Here is a 21,658-nt window from a genome sequence, read left to right on the forward strand (position 1 = left end):
ACAATCTCCTGGCCAGAAATCACTCTTATTCAATTCTACACTAGTGTTGAACATCACTTTCAGACTCTTACAACTTCTTTTCCTTTCCTTCCCTTAAAAACAAAACAAAACAAAACAAAACAAAACAAAAAAACTCTTCCAAGCAAATTGAAATTTCTTCAGAGACTTAAAAGCAAAGCACGGCCCCTTAGATATCAAGAAGTTTGTAAAATTAGATGAACTGCTGCAGTAACTGCAGCTGGTGTAGCAGCCATACTCATCCTTTTTTATTCACTGATTTGTGCAGTAAGTAGTTATTAGTTACCAAATATCCAAGTTCCACGCTAGGCACTCGGAATGATTTTTTAAAAACAGATTGCTTTAGGAGGTTGAGGCAAGAGGCTCCGAGAGAGTTCAAGGCCTGCCTGGGCATCACAGACCAGTTTAAACTACACAAAGATACCCTGTCTCAGAAAAACAAAATAACAAAAAATAGATGGATCTATCAAAATCTGTGGCATGGACAACAATTCAATGGTTATAAGTGAGGCATTAAAAGCAATAAAGATGGATTATAAGAACCTAGGAATGGTGACCTTTAATAGTGCTGCTATAATGCAGATGACTAATGCATTCTGTCACTAATGCAAGATACATGAGATAATCAACTTTTAAAGAGAAGACTTATTCTGGTTCAAAGTTTGAGAGATTCCAGCGCATGACTGACTGGCTTTTGGGCCTGTGGCAAGGCAGCACATCATGGCAGAAGTTTTTGGTAGAGCAAAGCTGCTCACCATATGGCCAAGAGCAAATGAGTAAGGAGGATGACTGGGTTCCACAATCTTCTCCAATGGCCTAAAGACCACATCTCAGTATCATTACTCTCAGGAGAAATTCTTTAATACATGCGCCTTTGGAAGATCTTCCAGATATAAAATATTGCATTTCTCCCCTGATTACTAGAGGATCATATCCATTTCACAATGAAAAATGCATTCATCCCATCTCCAAGAGTCCCCCAAATCTTAACTGTTCCAACATAAATAAAAACTCCAGTCCAAAGCCTTCTCTGAGACTCAAGGCAAACTCACATATAAACCCCTGTAAAGTTTTTTTTTTTTTACACAAGTTCTGTACTCCCAGGATACAATGACACAACATAAACACTCTGAAAAGGAGGAATAGAAATATAGCAAGGAAATGTCAGATCAAAGCAAGACCAAAACACAACAAGGCACCTGTGTTTGGCATCTGGGGCACACTGTGACGGGATGTGGGCACCCAAGGTCTTGGGCAGTCCCATCCATATAGCTTTGCTAGTTGGTACTAATCTGGCCATTTTCTCAGGCTAGCTCTGTACACTTCCTGAAATTTCCCTTGGCACATGTTCCACATATCTGACATCTTAAACTTTCTGGGGTCTCCACTGTAGCTTTGGATTCACTCTCACAGCTCCATGCATCACCTTGTCAGCGGCTGCTTGCAGAGAATCTGTACTGTCACACATTATCTCATCTCCCAGTCTTTCCTTTGAAATCTACATGGATTTCAAAGTGGAAGTCTCCATGACCCTATAACTCTTGCTTTCTGTATGCCTGCAAAACCAGCATTAATATAATGCTAATATAGTGACACAAAGTCTACTGCCTCCATGTGCTGCGTCCTGGCTTACTTGAACCATAGCTGTTGCACCATCTGAGTCCCTTGCTGATTTAAGCTGTTCTTGCTGAGTAGGCTGATCTGGGGCTCTCTTTTCAGAAGACTCTATCCAGAACATCTTCCAAACAAATTTTCACTTTTACACCTTTGGGCCTGTGATTGGTGGGTATCTTGCTGGTTCCTGGGTGCTCTTAAGGCACATTTCTTTAATCCTAGTGGAAAGCTCTTGGAATTTTTTTTAACAGTGTTAATCATCTCTTAAGCAACTCTACCTTCCTTGGTTGTACCTTTAAAAAACATGCTCTTTTCCCAGCCAAAATTCAAGTTTTCCTAAATCTTTCTGCTCTGTTTCTTTTTGCTTCTTACTTTTTCTGTAATTCTGGCCCAAAACAGCCAGTAACACTCACGTCATAATCTGAATATTTGCTATTCTGACATTTCCTCTTCCAGGTAAATTAGTCTATCAACTTTATACTCAGTCTCCCACAAAATCTCATGGCATTAAATATACTCAACTTCGGGCTGGGGATTTAGCTCAGTGCTTCCACTGCCTGCCTTGCAAGCACAAGGTCCCAAGTTCGATCCCCAGTACCAAAAAAAAAAAAAAAAAAAAAAAAAAAAATGTATTCAACTTCTTTGCCACAGTGTAACAAAGGTAGCCCTTAGTTCAATTTCCAATAGAATATTCATTTCCATCTGAAACCTCTTGATCATAACCTTTGCTGTATTGCTGTATGCACATCTATTCAGTATTCTGGGTTCTGAGCCCTCACTAGAATCACTTATTAAACTCAGCTTATGGCATTTGAGTGTTTCTATTGCCCACTACTCCTAATGTTTCCAGATTTCTCCTGCAAATCAATTTCAGAGCATCCTCCAGAACTGTCTCAGGTATAGTCACAGAAACAGCCTCACTTCTTGGTACCAACTTTCAGTTAGTCAGCCTTATATTATTGTAACAAATATTTAATAATTTTTGTAATAACCTTTCAAAAATAAAAGGCTTCCTTTGCTTCTCGGTTTTGGAGATATTAGTCCATGGCTGTTTGACCCCATGGCTTTGGGACCTGTAGTGAGGCAGCACGTCATGGCGGTAATGCATGGGACAGAAACATTCACCTCACGGCTAGGATGTAAGCGAGAAGAGAACATGGGATCCCACTCCAAAAGCATATCCCCGCAGGCTAGAAGACCCATCAACTTGGCCCCACCTCTTAAATTTCACCCCCAACCAATAGTGACACTTTGTGGATAACCCTTTAACACATGGGCCTGTGAATGACATTTAATATTGAAACTGTAGTACTGGGAGTCCATCGTTTCAAGTTACACCTCCTGTCACATCACACTGAGAACCAAGTCTAGCACATGAACCTCTGGGGGGACACACTCAAAACATAGCAGTGAGGAACCAAATTTAAACCAAAAGAACAATGTATCACATGTTATCATACTTTGATTGATAGAAGAGATACACAAAAGACCCTTGTCAATGAAGAAGAGAACCACTTAAACACGTGAATATGAAACTGCATGAATGACTTAATATTCTCTTACTTTTAAATAATAGTATCAAATAAAAATTTAAGCCAAAATAAATAATTTAATATTATTGACAATATTTAAACAACAAAACTCAAAGAAACATCATTCCATTGGACATTAGAATTCACTTAAATGTATGATTCAAGGAAAGTGACATTTACTGAGTGGCTGTACACATGCTATCTCATTCACTCAGTCCTCCAGATAATCTCACAGAGTGAACACAGAGAAAGCCAACAATTTCCTCAAGGTCATTCAGCTAGTAAAAGTCTCAGCCAAACTCAGGCCTGATTCTGTTTAACAGCAAAGCCTATGTTCACTGTGTGTCTCTGTTTCCTTTAAAACATAAATCATACAGGGGCCCTTTACAACAAAGCTTAATTCTTCACTGACTATACCAAACTTGAGTCAGATCAATTTCTTCTGAATGTCATTAATTCCTATTTATTAAAACAATAAAAAATCACAACTTTTGTGACTATATAAGACTGTTTCCAACATAAACATAAGCATTTTACAAAGTCCTGAGCATGCCATGTCTCTGCCTCTCTCCCTTCAAATTAGTTCAGCTTAGCCAGAAAACCTTAGCAACTCAACTCAATCAACACATACCTGGGAAAGTCTTCTGCTATCCTTCTAGGTTGGTAACATTTTCTTACACCCAGAAGTTTTTCTCTAGCCTGGCTTCCAGTCTATCACGTTGAAAGTTTGAATGTTGTCAGTGTGTCCTGACAATGAGAAAAAAAGATAGGTAAATTGAAAAATCGAAAAACTCTTCTCAGATTTAAAAGAAAAGTAAGGTCACAAGGCAAACTTCTTTCCCCAAAACTGGTAAGAGCAATGGACAAATACAGATAACAACAGCTTAGCAGAGCAGAAAGCTCCTGAGAACACAGTGCTGGGATAGGAAAACCCTAGTTGTAACTGATGAACAGGACTCAGAGTAGACAAGGTTGAGAATTCCAAACTCCAGAGGAACCTAGTCATTGAGGAGGCCTCATCCTTCAGTGAGTTTTGACTCTTGCACTTACCAGAGCCTCACAATGAACATTAAGGGAGAATCCCCTTTACATTTAAAAGAGATGAAAACAATCTTGAAATGCATGATAGCACTGTGTTCTTCTTTAACGAAGTCTACACTAAGGTGGAGATATTTAGCAAGAGCATAACCTGTTCCTGTGTAATCAGAGAGTAAATGACTCAGGAGAAGGCAGATATGTGCTCATTTACAGCCCTCTCTGGGCTCCACATGGAAGAGGGAAGATACCTAACTCCAGCCATTCTAACCATGCTGTTTTAGCTTGAGGTTAAAAAAAAAAAAAAACCTGGAGAAGCATTTGTGAAATTCACAGTATAGAGGTACAGTCTTACTAAAAGACTGAGGCCTAATTATAAGTGCTGTAGTCTGGACCTTAACTGTCACCTAAAGGTTCACAGAATAATAGCTTTCTCCTCAGATGGCTTTGTTGGGAGATTGTGGAACTTTAAAGTGTGGGCTATTGGGAGGTCTTCAAGTATTTGGGTTTGCCATTAAAGGGGACAATGAGACCTTAGCCCCTTCTCCCTCTTTTTCACTCCTTGGCATGAGGTGAGTGGTTTTTTCCCTGCCATACACACCCCACCATTTCCATTTGGCACCAGAGGATTAAAATCCAAAATAGGTTTCATCTGATCGTGGACTGGAACCTCTAAACTGGTGGTGAAAATAAACCTTTTCTTTTTGTAAATTGATTGTCTCAGATATTTGTTATAGTGATGGAAAGCTGACACAGTATGACTATAGGATACTTTCTCCTCTCAAATACATTCCCTTCAGATTGCTAAAGCCTGTTTATAGCAATTTTTCTACCTAGTACATCGTCTCTAGCTACCAAGAACAAAATTACAAGACATACTCAAAGAGTGGAGAACAGAGTTGCAAGAGACATAATGACAATAGGAAACAAACGCAGATATGAGATGAATGTTGGAATGATCATGCTTGGAATTTGAAATTATTATGATTCATATGCTAAGGGTCACCTTATTCCAGTAAGAATGGCTATTGTAAAAAAGACAAAGATAACAATCTCTAGTGATGATGTGGGAAAACTGGAACTCTTTCATACTGTGGATGGAAAAGTACATGAGTATAGCCATTAGGGAGCTTTTTTCCTGAAAAAAAGTAAAAGCTAGAACTACCATATGATCTAATGTTCCCACTTCTTGGTGTATTCCCAAAGAAAATGAAGTGAGTAGGTTAAAGGGATATCTCTATTCCCACATTTATCTCAACAATATTTACAAAACTACTTGCTTGTCAACTGATGAATGGATAGCAAAAATGTCACAAAGGCTCACCTGGACACACTGGGGGGTAGGTGCTCACACCCCAGCCAGAGCCCCACCCAGATGCCAGCTGCTCAGGTGCACAGGCCCCAGTGAAAGGCCTGCCTCAACAACAGCTGCACAGACACACAGACCCCAGCCAGAGGCCCATTTAGAAACCATTGGCGAGTGCATGCAGTCCCCAGCCAGAAGCTTGCTCAGATTCCAGGGACTCAGGTGCACAGGCCCCAGGCAAAGCCTCTCCCAGACAAAAGCTACATAGATGGGCAGGCCCTAACTAGAGTCAAGCCCATATACCATCCCAAGTGTGTACAAGGTCCAGCCAGAACCCCAAATGGACAACTGGATAGCACAGGGATCCGTATGGCCATAATTCTTAACCCAGACATTGGTGCAGTACTGAGCAGCAGAGAAAGGCCACTTTGAGGCTTGCTGAGAATTGAAATCAGCTGGGCAAACAGTGGGTGAGCAACAAAGACCTAACAGACTGCATCTGTTGAAATGAGAAGACACATAAATAATATTAAAAAACCAGACTTCCAGATCACCAAAGGCAACCCCAAGGGGCAAAGAGATGGAACAATCCAATACTCAACAACCTGGACTCCCTGAACTGGCAACAAAACAGGATCTGGAAAAAAATAAAATCAGAAATAATTTCTCAACACCAGTAAACAACATGATTAGTTACTCTAGAGCAGACAGATTTAAACAAAAAAGAAGAGCTGAGGGACACAACGGAGTGTCAGCATAGGAAACAAATGAAATCCATAAAACAGATGCAAACACATATCCAGATAAAAAACTCTTCTGAAAGTTTACACAGCAGAATGAACCAATATGAGGGCAGAATTTCAGAAATAGATGAGAGGATTGCAATTAGTGACCAGGAAATCAAAATTTTCTTAAAAATAGTAAGGGAAAATGAAAAATAAATTCAGCAACTTCTTGATGCAAAGAAGAATAACATAAGACTGGTCAGAGTCAATGAAGAAACAGGAGGGAGTGCAAACAACATAAATAAAAAAAGTCCATAGAAGTAATGGCAGAAAACTCCCCAATCAGGGAAAAATAATTTGACATACAGATAAGTGAGGCATATAGAACTCCAACTAGCCATGATCAAAAAGTCTACACCTAGGTATATAATAGTCAAAATTCCAGAAACTCGACAGAAGAACAAAATATTATAAGCAGTTAGAGAAAAGAAACAAATCACATACAAAGGAAATCCTATCAGAATCACGGCATACTTGTCACACAAACCCTCAAGTCAAAAAGAGCCTGAAGTGAAGTATTTAAAGTCCTGAAAGAAAACAACCTCCAACACAAATTGAAGTATACTCCAAAACTACCTTTTAAAATTAATGGAGAAATAACATATTTTCATGACACAGGAGACCCGAGGAACTTCATGAATACCAAACTAGCACTCCAAAAAATTTTAAACAATATCCTAGGAAAAGACAATGAGAATCACAACCCCAGGAAGCCCAGGAAAATGAATCCATTAGGCAAGACAAGAAATTAAATCCAAAGGCAGAGAAACCAAAAACAGGAAAAGGTCATGAAAAGGTTAAGTAAATACATATCAATAATAATCATCAATGTGAATGGTCTCAATTCACCAATCAAAAGAGACTGGCAGAATGGGTCAAGAAGCAAGATCCAACACGATGCTGCACACAAGAAACACACTTAATTGAAAAAGATACTCATAGACAGAAAGTTAAAGGGTGAAAACAATACTCCATGTAACAAGAACCTGAAAAAAAGCAGGAATAGCTATCCTATTAGCAGACAAAATGGATTTCAAACCAATACTAATTAAGACAGACAAAAAAGACCACTATATCCTTGTAAACAATCTAAGAGGAAGAGACGACAATCATAAATATATATCCAAATACTAATGCACACAATTATATAAAACAATATTGACAGACATGAAAAATCAGATAAGCACTAATATAATAGTGGGGGACATCAATATCCCACTCTCAAAAATAAATAGGTCAACTAGACCAAAAATAAACAACAAAATACTAGATATAGCTCAACCAAACTCTTGAACAAATGGACTTAATAGACATCTACAGAGTGTTCCACCCCACAAAGGCAGAATACACATTCTTCTCAGCTGCACATGGGTTATTCTCCAAAATAGACCACATACTTGCTCATAAAACATGCTTAAGTAAAAACAAAGGAATTGGAGTTATCCCCTGTATATTATCAGATCATAGTGTGAGGAAATTGGAGATCAATAGCAAAAGAAACCACAAGAATTTCATAAACCCATGGAAATTGAGAAACACACTTCTGAACAACCAATGAATCACAGAGGAAATTAAGGAAGATATCAAACAGTTTCTATAATTAAATGACAATGTCAATACAACATATCTGAATCTATGGGACACAATGAAAGCAATCTCATGAGGGAAATTAATAATAGTGAATAATCATATTAGGAAAACAGAGCAAGCTCAAATAAATAGCCTAATGCCAAACCTCAAGATTCTAGAAAAAATAAGTTTTTACAAATAAATGATAATGACAATACAACATGCAGCAATATATAGGACACAATGAAAGCAGTTCTACATGGAAAATTCATAGCAGTGAATGCAAACAGAATACAGAGGGTCATCAAGAAGATCATACACCCTGACCAAGTCAGATTTATCCCAGGGATGCAAAAATGGTTCAACATATGTAAAATCAAATATAGTCAATAGACTATATTAGCAAAGTCAAGGACAAAAACCATATGATCATCTTAATAGATGCAGAAAAAGCATTTGATAAAATTCAACACCCATTCATGATAAAAACCCTGAAGAAAATTGGAATAGTTGACCTTTATCTCAACATGATAAAGGTTATTTATGAAAAACCAACAGCCAACATCATACAAAATGGCCAAAGAAAATGAAAACCTTCATGCTAAAATCAGGAACAAGGCAAGGAGGTTCACTATCACCACTCCTGTTCAAAATAGTTTTGGAAATATTAGCCACAGCAAATAGATATGAGAAACTAATAAAAGCAACAAAGGTAGGAAAGGAAGAAGTTATGTTACTCTCTGTAGAATATCCAAAAACCTCTGCCAAAAGACTTCTAGACTTAATTGACAGATTCTGTACAGTAGCTGAAAACAAAGTAAACACTCAAATATCAGTAGCTTTCTTGTACACAAATACCAGAATTACTGAGAGAGAAACTAGGGAAATAAGTCATTTCACAACAGTACCCCAAAAAGTGAAATATAGGAAGCAAAAAATCTGTACACTGAAAACTACAGCACTCTGAAAAAAGAGATTAAACAGGACATAAGAAAATGGAAATACATCCTTTGCTCCTGAGTAGGAAAAATTAGCATAGTGCAAATGGCAATACTTCCAAAACTGCTATATAGATTTAATGCAATCCCTATTGAAATCCCAGCATATTTCACAGAACTAGAGAAAATAATCCATAAATTCATTTGGAACCAGAAGAGACCTAGAATAGCAAAAGCAATTCTACACAACAGATACATGATGGGGGTACTACAATCCTCAATTTAAAACTATACTACCAAGCCACTGTGATGAAGACTTCATGGTACTGGCAAAGAAAGAGAACCAAGGATCAATGGAATAGATTAGAAGATACAGATACAACTCCAGACATACTCAGCTACCTCACCTTTGACAAAGGAGCCAACCATCCTCAGTGGAGGAAAGATAGCCTCTTCAATAAACTGTGTTGGAAAAACTGGATTTCAACCTGCCAAAGATTAAAACTAGACCCCTATCTTTTACCATGCACTGAGCTAATATCGAAGTGGATTAAAGATCTAAATATTAAAACAGAAACACTAAACTTGCTGGAAGATAAGTTAGGTAGAGCTCTCAAAGAAATTGGCATAGGAAAAGACTATGAATAAATCCTCAGTTGCATGTGAACTATCACAAAGAATCAATGAGTGGGATCTCATATATTATTAAAAAGTGTCTGTACAGCAAGAAAAACCACCAACAGAGCTAAGAGACAACCCACAATGTGGGAAAAGATTTTACCAGCTGTTCCTAAGTCAAAGGTCTACTATCTCAAATATATAAAGAACTAAAAAAAAAAAAAAATCAAACCCCCACAAATATAAAGATCCCATTAAAATTGGGCATCTGAAATGAACAGACATTTCTCAGACAAAGAAGTAAAAGCAGCAAATAAATGTATGAAAAAATGTTCAACATCACTGGTCATTCAATAGATGCAGATGAAAACAATACTGAGATTCCATCTCACCCAAGAAAGAATGGCTGCTATCAAGAAATTAACCAATAACAAATGCTGATGGGGTTGTGGGGAGAAAGGAATCCTTCTCCTTTGTTGGTGGGAGTGCAGACTGGTGCAACCACTGTGGAAATCAGCATGGAAATACCTCAAAACACTAGGATTAGAGGTCCCATTTGATCCAGCTATGCCTCTTCTGGGTATCTTTCCATAAGAATTAAAGAATCATATCACAGTGATATATGCATGCCTATGTTTATAGTGGCACAGTTGGTAATAGCTAAAACTTGGAAACAGCCTAATTGCCCATCAAATGGAGCCTGGATAAAGATGTGTTTTGTTCTATACAATGCAATACTATTCAGCCATAAAGAATGCGAAAGTAGACACATTTATAGCTAAATGGATGCATATTGAGGCCATACTCTTAGGTGAAATAAATAAGTCACACATGTATAAATACCAATTATTTTCTCTGGTGTGAAAAAATAAAAGTATAAATAAGGTTCAAATTGTATAATTGATAATGTGAAAAAGGAAGAAAGGGGCTAAAGGAGTAGGGGAAGTGGGAAGGATAGGGGAAAGGAAAGAAAAGAGAAGAAAAAATATGTGAAAGAAAAAAATGGAAACAAGTCTTTTTAAATAGGGAAGGGTGGAAGGGCTTAAGAGAGGAGAGGGGAATGGGGAAAAAATAAGAAACAAGACACATCACGTAAAGGGAGAAGATACCAATGTAACTACCGAGTACCAATAGACTTACTGAAAACAAAAATTCTAGAAAAAGAGTAGAACAAACCCAAAGGTCATACAAGGGACGAGCAGAAATCAATGCAATGGTGACTAAGAACGATACAAAAAAATCAACGAAGCAAAGAATTGGTTCTTCAAAAGCATAAATAAAATTGACACTTGGCCAATCTTATCAAAAAAGGAAACAAAAGTCTCAAATCCTTGCAATTAGGAAAGAAAAGGATGAAATTACAATGGACCCAGCAGAAATCCAGAGGATCAATACCTACTTTGAGAACCTACACATCAATAATACCGAAAACACAGAAGAAATGGACAGATTCCTAGATAGATATGAATGACAGAAGTTGAATGAAAAGACCTAAAAATTCTGAACAACCCAATATCAATCAATGAAATTGAAAATGTATTTGAAAACTTACCAACAAAGAAAAAAGCCCAGGTCCTGATGGTTTTACTGCTGAATTCTACAAAACATTTGGAGAAAACTATTGCCACTACTGTTTAAACACTTCAGTGAAATTGAAAGGAAAGCAATACTCCCAAATTTATTCCTGGTAGCATGTGTCACCCTAATCCTGAAAGCAGAGAAAGACCTTACCTAAAAAGAGAACCACAGGCCAATCTCACTAATGAACATAAATGCAAAACCCCCAATAAGATACTGGCAAACAGAATACATATTATCAAGAAGATCATTCAACCTGACCAAGTGGGATTTATCCCAGGGATGACCATATGGTTATCTCAATAGATGTAGAAAAAGTGTTCAACAAAATCTAACACCCATTTATGATAAAAAACTACAGAAAATTGGAATAGATAGTCTCTATCTCCACCTGATAAACATCTATGAAAAAACCAACAGCCAACATCATAATAAATTGTCAAAAACTGAAATCCTTCACACTAAAATCAGGAACAAGACAACAATGTCCACTATCACCACTCCTGTACAATATAGTTTTGGAAACTTTAGCCACAACAAATAGACAAGAGAAAAAATAAAAAGTATAAAGATAGGAAACAAAGAAGTTAAGTTTTCTATTTGAGGATGACATAATATTTTATATAGAAGACCTGAAGAATTCCACCAAAAGTCTTCTATTCTTAATAACTAAGTGCAGTAGAGTAGCTGGATACAAGGTGAACACAGAAAACTCATTAGCTGACAGACTCACTGAGACAGGAACTGGAGAAATAACTCCTTTCATAATAGTATCCAAAAAAATGAAGTACATAGGAATCAACCTAACAAAAGAAATTAAAGGCCTCTACTCTGAAAACTACACCACTCTGAAAAGAGAGATCAAAGAGGAAATCAGAAAATGGAAAGACATCCCTTGCTCCTGCGTAGGAAGAACCAATATAGTGAAAATGGCCTTACTTCCAAAGCTGTTATATAGATTCAATGCAATCCTCATTGAAATTCCAACATGTTTCACAGAACTTGAGAAAACAATACAAAAATTTATTTAGAACAAGAAGAGACCTAGGATAGCATAAGACATTCTAGGAAATAAATAGAAAGTAGGAGGTATCACAATCCCAGACTTGAAATTATACTACAAAGCTACTGTGATAAAACAAAACAAAGCAAAACAAAACAAAAACAGAATGGTACTGGCAAAGAAACAGATCCCAGGATCAACAGAACAGATTAGGACATACAGAAACAACCTCAGACACACTCAGCCATCTTCAACAAAGGAGCCAAACACCCTTACTGGAGGAAAGATAATCTCTTTAATAAATGGTGCTAGAAAAACAAGGATTCAACTTGCCAAAGATTAAAATTAGACCTATATCTCTCACCATGCACTAAAATAAAATCAAAATGGATAAAAAAATCTAAATATTAAAATAAAAACACTAAACCAGCAAGAAGAGAGGTTAGGTAGAACTCATAAAGATAATGGCAAGGAAAAGATTTCATGAACAAAACTTCAGTTGCTTGTGAACTAGCACAAAGAATCAACAATTGGGATCTCATCTTATTAAAAAGCATCTGCAGGGCTGAGGATTTAGCCCAGTGGTTCTGCTTCCTGTCTTGTAAGTACAAGGTCCGAATTTTGATCCCCGGTACCAAAAAAAGAAGCTTTTGCCCAGCAAGAGAAACCACTAACAGTGTGAAGAGACAATCCACAATGTAGGAAAAATTTTTTACCAGCTGTTCCTCAGACAAAGGTCTACTAACTAGAATATAAAAGAACTTTAAAAAAAAAATCAGAGCTCCAAGTTTAAAAATCAATCCAAAAGTGGGCATCTGAAATGAACAGACATTTTTCAGACAAAGAAGTAGAAATAGCAAATAAATATATGAAAAAAATGTTTAACATCACTGGTCACTCGAGAGATGCAGATGAAAACAAGACTGATTCCACCACATCCCAGAAAGAATGGCTGCTATCAAGAAATCAACCAATAACAAATGCTGGCAGGGCTGTGGTAGAAAGGAACCCTTCTCCACTGCTGGTGGGAGTGTAGACTGGTGCAGCCACTGTGGAAATCAATATGGAGATACCTCAAAGAACTAGGAATGGAGGAGGGCTCCAGTGGGGACCTAGGAATAGGTCCCACTCTTTCCCTGCTGGGTATCTTCCCAAAAGAATTAAAGGTATCTTGCCACAAGAATATAGGAGCTATAAACATGGGTATGTCATCAACTGGAGAATGGATAAAGATGTGGGGTGTGTGTGTGTGTGTATGTGTGTGTGTGTTAATGAGTACTACTCAGCCATAAAGAATGATAAATTAGAGGCAAAATGGATGCATATTGAGGCCATACTCTTAAGTGAAATAAATAGGACACACATGTATAAATACCGAATAGTTTCTCTGGTGTGAGAAAATGTAAGTGTAAATAAGGACCAAAATATATAATAGATAATGTGAAACAGGAAGAAAAGGTCTATAGGGGTAGGGAAAAGGAAAGAAGGGAATAGAATTAGAGAAAAGGAAAATTGGAAACCAAGTGTTTGTAGGGAGGAGTGGAGGGGTTGAAGGGAGGGCAGGGGAATAGGGAAAAAAATAAGAACCAAGATACCTCATGTAAAGGTACAAGTTCCCAATGATGAATGTTGTCATACTGTATATCTAAAATGTACCAATAAAAATAATCAATCAAAAAGAAAAGAAAATATGACATCTAGACTCAGTAGAATATTATTCAGCCATAAAAAGAATGAAATTCTGTCATTTGCAACAACATGGATGGAACAAGAAATTATTATGTAAATGAAAGAGTCTAGGTACAGAAAGACAAGAAGCGTACAATTACATTCACATGCAGAGTGAAAAGGAAAAGTTTGTATCATAGGAACTGGGAGTAGAATAGTGGTTACTGTAAGCTGCGGGAAGTAGGTGAAGAGAGATGGGAGAGGCTCATCAATAGATAAGTCATAGTTCAGAAGTAAGCATCTCCATACTGCTGCCGCACAGCAGGATGACTATAGGCTGAGTTAAAAATTCCAGAGGAACCCGATCATTAAAGAAGCCCTGCTCTTGCATGAGTTTTATCTCGTGCATCTACCGGGCTCTTACATCCATCAAGGGGACAAGCAAACCATCTTGACCTACAACAGAGCATTCTGCTTTGTTTAAATAAAAGTCTGCATATTTCGAAAACCTAGAATGATAATGTACTAAATATTTCAAAGAACTAGAAGAAATAATTTTAAATATTTTCATAATAAAATAAAATCTGAGGAGACAGATACATTTAACCTGATTTGAACATCACATAATGTGTACACATATCCCCCCAAAATTACATGATACTCCATAAATATGTACAATTTTATGTTTTTAATGAGTCAATTAAAACAAATTTAATTTAAAAATATGCTAATGGCTGTAATGCATAAAGTAGACATGATGGAGGAATAAATGAGTAATGTAAGGAGGCAGAGACAAATTGTAAAAAATAATGAAAAGAAATGAGAGATCAAGGTCATGTTATAGAGCAGTTATCTGCAGGATTGGAGATCACTTACTTGTGAAGATAAATGATTTCATTTCTCTACTTTACATAGCTTGTGAAGGTAGTGATGATGTTAGACTAAATGGAAACCCTTAGAAAAGGCTTGGAGGTAGAGAATGTTAATGAAACCATGAGCTGAGTTTGGGACAACTACAAGGTACTCAAAAGGAGAAAAGAGTAGAACAAATGGAAAATGGAGGTTGAAGTTTTACAGGAAACCCCTTAAAAGGAATATGGATTGAATATCATTAAAGTCATAGGAATGGGTGAGATTTTGGAAAAAAATAGCTAAGAATAGAAACAATGATTAAACAATGGGGTATTCTTTTATTTATTTCCAAACAGGAAGGAACCACAACTACTTTTTTCAGTTCTCTAACTTCAATACCATGCTTAGCACTGTCTGATTCACAATAAACCATATTTGTCTCAAATGAATAAATGATAATGAATGAATAAAGGGGAAAGGAGAAGTCAACATAAAGATGAGGGAACAAAAGGACAAAGACAAAATAGTTTGGGATAAAGCTGCAGAGTAGTGTTTTGGGCTTGGGGGAAGAGAAAATTTCAAACAGGGTCAGTGATCAGTATTTCAAAGGCCCACATTATGTCATTTTTATTAAATTAGAAATTATATGTACTTCTCTGAATTTCATTTTTAAGTCATGTCACTTTTCTCAAAAAGCACATTTTCAAGAAAGACAAAATACAATCTTCTCCATGTGACCTTTGGGTGCCTTTACAGTTTGCCTTTGATTCTTCACCTTGGTGCTCACCATTTTGAATCTTTCCTTCTATCTTGGTTCCTCTCTCATTCTTTCCTCTCCCTGTTCTGTCTACCTGATTCCCACACTAATTTGGGTGCTCAGTTTCCCCAAAGGGCTGCATGTTAAAGGCTTGCTCTCCAGGGAGGTGCTCCAGGCTGTGATGGGAGCTTTAAGAGGAGGGGTCTAGAGGAAGATACCCTAGTCATTGAGGGTCAGTGGGCTTCTCCCTGAGTGTGAGCTTCTCCCCTCTTCATCCAGGGGGTGAATGGTTTCCCCCTCTCCCTGCCTGATGAGCTAACTCACTGCAGGACCCAAAACAACGGCATTAACCAGTCATGGACTGAAACCTGTAAATCTGTGTGCCAAAGCAACCCTTCTTTGTTCAAAGGCTGATTATCTCAGATATTTGTTACAGTAAGAGCAAGCTGACTGATACAACTTCCCAATAGCAAATGGGCCTTTTTAGGGATAGTCAACATCCAGCTATAGCAACCACTGTATTCAATGTGGTATCAAGTCTTTTTAGATAAGGAGGGAGGGAGATGTTGAAGGGAGGGCAGGAGGACAGGGAAAAAATAACAACCAAGATGGATTATGTAAAGGTACAAATATACATTAAATGTACCAATAAAATTAATGAACAATATAGTATCATTAAATCTAGACAAGAAAGAATATTATATATATTAGTGATTTAGAACCAACTAGAAATTATTTTATTGAAATATAGGACAGAAATGTAAAAATAAAAATGTGGCCTAGAAGGAAGTTTGTATAGGCTTATAAGTTTGGGATAGAGCTGAAGGATCATTAGTAAAGTAAAATTCTCCATGTTACTACTCAATGTAGTAACATAACATAACGATCTACTTCTAATAAAGTAAATATTTTAGGTCATCCACAAGAGGTAAAAGAAACATACTTTATACATATAATTATCACTCTCAGAACTCTAAATCTAGAGCTATGGGTAATTATAACCCAACAAAATAAGTTGATTTTGAGTCCATAACAAAAAATTAATTAATACACTAGCTGAATAATTAAAATTAATTAACTTTATTAATTAACGGTAATGTCTTTAATCCATAAAACACTAGAACAAAAACAAATTCCTAACATTATAAGATCTAAGATTCAGTAGCTAAAACAAACTGTATTCATTTAAAAGTAGAGATTCACATTTCTGAAAAAGAAAACAATGAAGTATGACATTATGTGGGTTGTTGGACAAATGCAGCAAATATATGTAAGTGGCCATTCACTACCACACTGCCTGGAAGGCTTTCTGTTCACATGAATTCTTGGCTGGCCAAGTTAACTCTATCGATATTACAGTTGTTTAAATCTTGGGATAAGTTTTCCCATTACAAAAGTAGAAGAATGGGAGACATTAGAGAATAAGTCTTCAACTACTTCATAGTCTTCGAATATAAAATATAATCACCTTTGAAAATTAACTGCACATGATTTTTAATTACTAATGAACTGATGGTAATATTAATGAAAAAATATTTATTATGAGAACTATAGTAAGACTGCACGTAATTGTTACTCTTGGTCATCAACTTGTTTGTTTTAGAAGATGGCTGGGAGTTTAGTAAAGCACACTTTTGCATGTATCTGGTGAGGGGTATAGGCATGCCTTTGGGGACAATATCCAGCTCCTGGCCCCTTCCTCTTTGGGATCTTCCCCTGCTCTCTGCTTCAAAGATACCATGAGTTTAGCAGCTTTCCTCAGCCCTCCCCTTCGCCATACCATTCTGCCCTGTTTCTTCTGCCTTGGTGCCAGATGTCCATGGATGGAAACCTCTGAAACTATGAGTCATAAGAAACCTCTCCTCCTTTAAATTGTGGGTTTCAGGTATCTAGTACTAGCAAGAGAAAGTGACCAGTACAGACTGGATTCATCTTGCTTTGAAAATGGAAAGTTGTAGTATATCTAGTATTCACATGTGTAATCTGTCTACTATCTAGAGATACTCCCTAATGTGACTTGGCCCACAGTGCCCCTGAAAAGAGAAACAAATAGGTGGTGGGACTGATTTTTCCAACCAAGAGGCTGCTACACATATAATAGAACAGTATTTATGCTTCAGTAGATGATGCGATTGCTCTATAATTCTACCCAGGGATATCTCCTAACATTGCAGAATGTATTTGGATGCTATATTCTCATTATTGATTTGGCTTGATGGCATGTCTCTTTATCATGATTTCCATTAGAGTTACTGGAATAGTGTGATGGGTAATATCGATTATCCACTTGATTGGATTGAGAAATGCCCAGGAAATGCAAGATATACTTTCAGATGTATCTGTGTGGGAGCTTCCAGAGACAATTGGCACAGGGGACAGTAAGCTGAGGGTGCAACCTATCCTGAATGTAGGCACCACCATCTAATAGGCTGGGGTCCCAGATAGAATAAAAAGTGGAAGAAGAGGGAGGCTGGAGCTCACATGTCTCTCTCTTTGTCTTTCTCCCTGTATCCTGGCTGTTCTGAGGGATGTTCGGGTACGCCCTTCTGCCCCAGTGGTGCCACAGGTCTAAACGCAATGGAACAAGCTCACCAAGGACTAACACTTCTGAAATTGTGAGCCAAAATAAACCTTTTCATGCTTCAGGTGATTTTCCTGAGTACTTTGTCACAGTGACACAAAGCTGATTAACACAGATATGTATACTTTCAGTTCAAATTTCTTTATATTCCAGAACCTTTGGGACATGAGAGACCAGAACCTATAGTAAAAGTTTTCTGTTTTACAATCTGTGTTTTATTTCATCTGAATCTCTTAAGTGCTACTTGATCTACTAATTTAAAATTAATTTTTTCTCTTACTTTGTTAATTTCACTGCCACTTTTATCTCTAGGAAAGATGGTAGGTGAATTTCTACATAATTTTAAATCAAAATGCACTTGATTTCCCAGAGAGCTTAGAGTTAACCCTATTGTAAACTATGTTGTTGTTGTTTTTGTCTGTTTTGTTTTTTGGGATAATGACGTATTAGTGTTGTTTACTGATTTTAACACTTTTAGCACTCTGGCACCAGCTGTTGATAATAGGCAAAACTATGAATACATGCAGTAGGGATATATGATATATCTCTGTACTTTCCACTTAGTTTTGTTGTGAAACAAAAACTGCTTTAAAAAAAAATTAAGCCAATTTTTAAAATGTCTCTCCAGAGCCACACCCATAGAAACATAAACATAGAAATGTTTAAGTTTTTGTCTACATGGCATATGAAAATGTATCTCAAGGTAGTTATAATTTTTATTTCTATTATGACTGAAAAAATTTTTTCTCTGTGAAAAAATTTTTCTTCATGCCCTGTGTTCATTTTTCTATTTTTATCTACTTTGCGAACTCATTAGTACTGTTGTAAGGGTTGAACGGTTTTACTTTACTTGGTTAAAGTTTAGCTGCTTTTATATAGGTTTATTAGATTTATTTATTTATTTATTGATAACCTGGTACATCTTTAGGTGATATGGTGTGAATGTTCAGTAATACATTGTAGAATGATCAGCTCAGGGTCCTTAGATTTTCACCATTTCAAACATTTATCTTTGTGATAGCAACATTCAGAAATCCTTTCTTCTACTTTGAACTACTCTCTATATTTTGAATGATAAAATATTAATTATCTTTAACCTCTGTATAAGAGAACACTAGAACTTATTCCTCCTATCTTGCTGTGCCTTTGCACCCATAAACTAACATCTTTAATCCCCTCCTCACTACTTTTCTACCATCTGGTCACCACTAATTGGTCCTAATGGTCCCTATTGGTTCACAGTTGTACAATAATTGTAATCTACCCAAACCACTGCTTGGTTTAGTACATCTTACTCCCCCTCCCTTCTCTTTCATTATGAAGTTTTAGTCAGTTTTTAGGATTTACTCTTCTTCCTTTTAAATACTTTTATTTAAATTAAAACGTTTCATTACTAGGTTTGTTGTCTTTAAATGGTATCCTGTAGCTCCCAGCTTTCACAGATTATAGAATTAGTGGACTCCACCTCCCATTTTTATCTCTTACCAGTTTTTGACAATTGTGCTATTTAGGGTTAGCAGGACCTACAGTATTTACTTTCCCTTCTGTCCCCAAGCCCCCATATCTGCTTAAGTGTTAGTTCTTCAGTGAAATACTTTGGGTGCTTATTAACAATGCATTTACCATGGTTTCATAAATCATGCCTCAGTTGGCCAAATTAATCAGCTAATATTTTATTCAAGAAGTATTTGGGGGAGAATATTCCTGGAGTTCTGGTGGATTTCATGCTCCTTGTCTACATACTGAAAACAATTTTAAGTATCAAGTTGCTTACTTTCTTTCTTTGGAAATCTTGAATGTTACTCTATTTGTCTTCAAATACTGAGGGTCGATGCCAGCCTAATGTTCCTACCCTAAAGTAGAATGATTTTAGGTACTGACCTGTCCAAAACAGTCTTTCCATATTCCTATCTCAGCATCTCCGTTAGCATTTGCCTTTTCTCCTCTCATTCCCAGAAATGTCCTAATCTGGATAATAAATCCTGTAGAGGGCCATCCTGCCTTACTTGACAGAAAGACTTGCCTTAGCTTTCAAATTAAATAATTTTCTTACAGTATGCAGTGCTGTTGAAAAATCCTAAGATAATGTGATAACACAATGTGCCTACATAAAATGTAGAATCAAATTTTTATTTCATAGTTTCTGAAATTAGAGCTTTAAATCTGTTTTCCTAATTTATTATTTGGTTATTATTTTGGCTCCAACCAGAGGCTATAATTATGATTATTTTGAATCTTCTGGTTGTCTCTTATTATTTTTTAGTACTTTAAAGAAAATTTTAATTTTAATTTTAACAACTTCTTACATTCTTTTCTTTATACCTATTATTTGTTCTTTTTCTTTGAATTTTGTCTTCTTTTCTGAAATGATATATTTTTCTTTCCTGCACTCATACTTTCTGCTAACTCATATTTAATTTTCTATTATAATATTTTTTCTTTTGCTCTTCCTTCAAAGACATTTCACTTGGTTATTTAAGTTTTAAGAATTCATGCCAAAATATTTTGTTATAATTTTGTTCTGTGCCATGATTATATTTCTTTCTCTGCTCACAAATATTGCTCTCTTTCCTTCCTTTTTTTTTCTTCTGATGCCTTTCCATTGTTCCTGAGCCTGCTGTTTTGTACCTTACTCCTCAAAAAGGAAGATGAATTGTTCTGAGCCAGGTATTTCCATGAGATTAATTTGGGCATGGAAGGGCTGGCAAAGGAGAAAGCCTGGAATGGTTGATTTTTTTAGTTTCTCCTTTCAAAGATCCATCTAATTTTTGTGACTTTCTCACTATCAAAATGGTTTCTCTGCAGGATTCTATGTATAGTTGGGCCTCTGTTTTTCTCAGCCAAACCACCTTTCCAATGGTTTCTAACACTAGCTCTTCTCATCCATGTTCCTACACCCAAGGAATGTACTTCGGTAATTTATGAGAGCCCTTTACTTCAAGCTATGTATTTTTGCTGGTGCTTATTTGGAGAACAGTGTAGGTGGGTTATAGTAGTGCCCTCCTGCCAATCTTCAAGCTTTTTCTCTCTTCTTCCCAACCTCAGCTGTTTTGGCAGCTCTCACATGTCTGCAACTGTTGATAAGATGTTTCTCTGGTAATTGCTGAAGATGGGTTTCATCGTTTTGTTGGTATAATTCATCCATTAGGTTTTTGGTGAAGAAGAGAAAAAGAAAAACTCAACTCCCTTTTGCAGAAGTTTTATGGATTTTCCTTTATTCTGTCCCTATCTGAAAAGAAGAAAATGTGTCTTTGATAATATCTTGCTAATTCCAATAAAGATCCAATTTACATAAATCCAGAGGCCCCAGGTTTTTTTTGTTTGTTTGTTTTGTTTTGTTTTGGTACCAGGGATCAAACTCAGGACCTTGTGCTTGCGAAGCAGGCAGCAGAACCACTGAGCTAAATTCCCAGCCCTTGTTTCTGTTTTTTGCCTTTTTTTGTCAAGAGTAATAAAAGGGAGGAACAAACACTTTGCTTGAAATGTGATTCTACATTTATTTTCAAGAAAATTGTTCAATGAATTTATGAAGTCTGTAAAATTATTCCCATTTTACAGATGAGAAAAATATAATACCACTGCTTATGAAAATATACTACCTAGATCTAACAGATCAAATCAGAATACTTCTTATAAGACCATTTTCCTCATGAATCGAAAATAAATATTTGAAACTGAAGAACTGAGCAGACTTCCTTTTTGTAATGCATCTGTTTCCTTGGACACTTGATTTCAGATTTGCTCAGCACAACATGAAGTTTTCTGAGGCAGACCTCAGGATGTGGAGGGAGATGCACTTGTTCC

At 36.6% G+C, this 21,658-nt stretch overlaps 1 long non-coding RNA gene across 1 annotated transcript in view; it reads right to left on the bottom strand.

Moving 5' to 3' along the window:
- Positions 1 to 3,802: 3,802 nt before the first annotated feature.
- Positions 3,803 to 21,658, bottom strand: part of LOC104857372 — a 148,006-nt gene continuing 130,150 nt past the window's right edge. The window contains exon 4 of the long non-coding RNA XR_778834.1: positions 3,803 to 3,911. This is a non-coding gene — a long non-coding RNA (uncharacterized LOC104857372). The remainder of the gene's footprint in view (positions 3,912 to 21,658) is intronic.

This window comes from Fukomys damarensis, unplaced genomic scaffold (assembly GCF_012274545.1).
Source record: "Fukomys damarensis isolate Sample0158 unplaced genomic scaffold, DMR_v1.0_HiC HiC_scaffold_37, whole genome shotgun sequence".
NCBI lineage: Eukaryota > Metazoa > Chordata > Mammalia > Rodentia > Bathyergidae > Fukomys > Fukomys damarensis.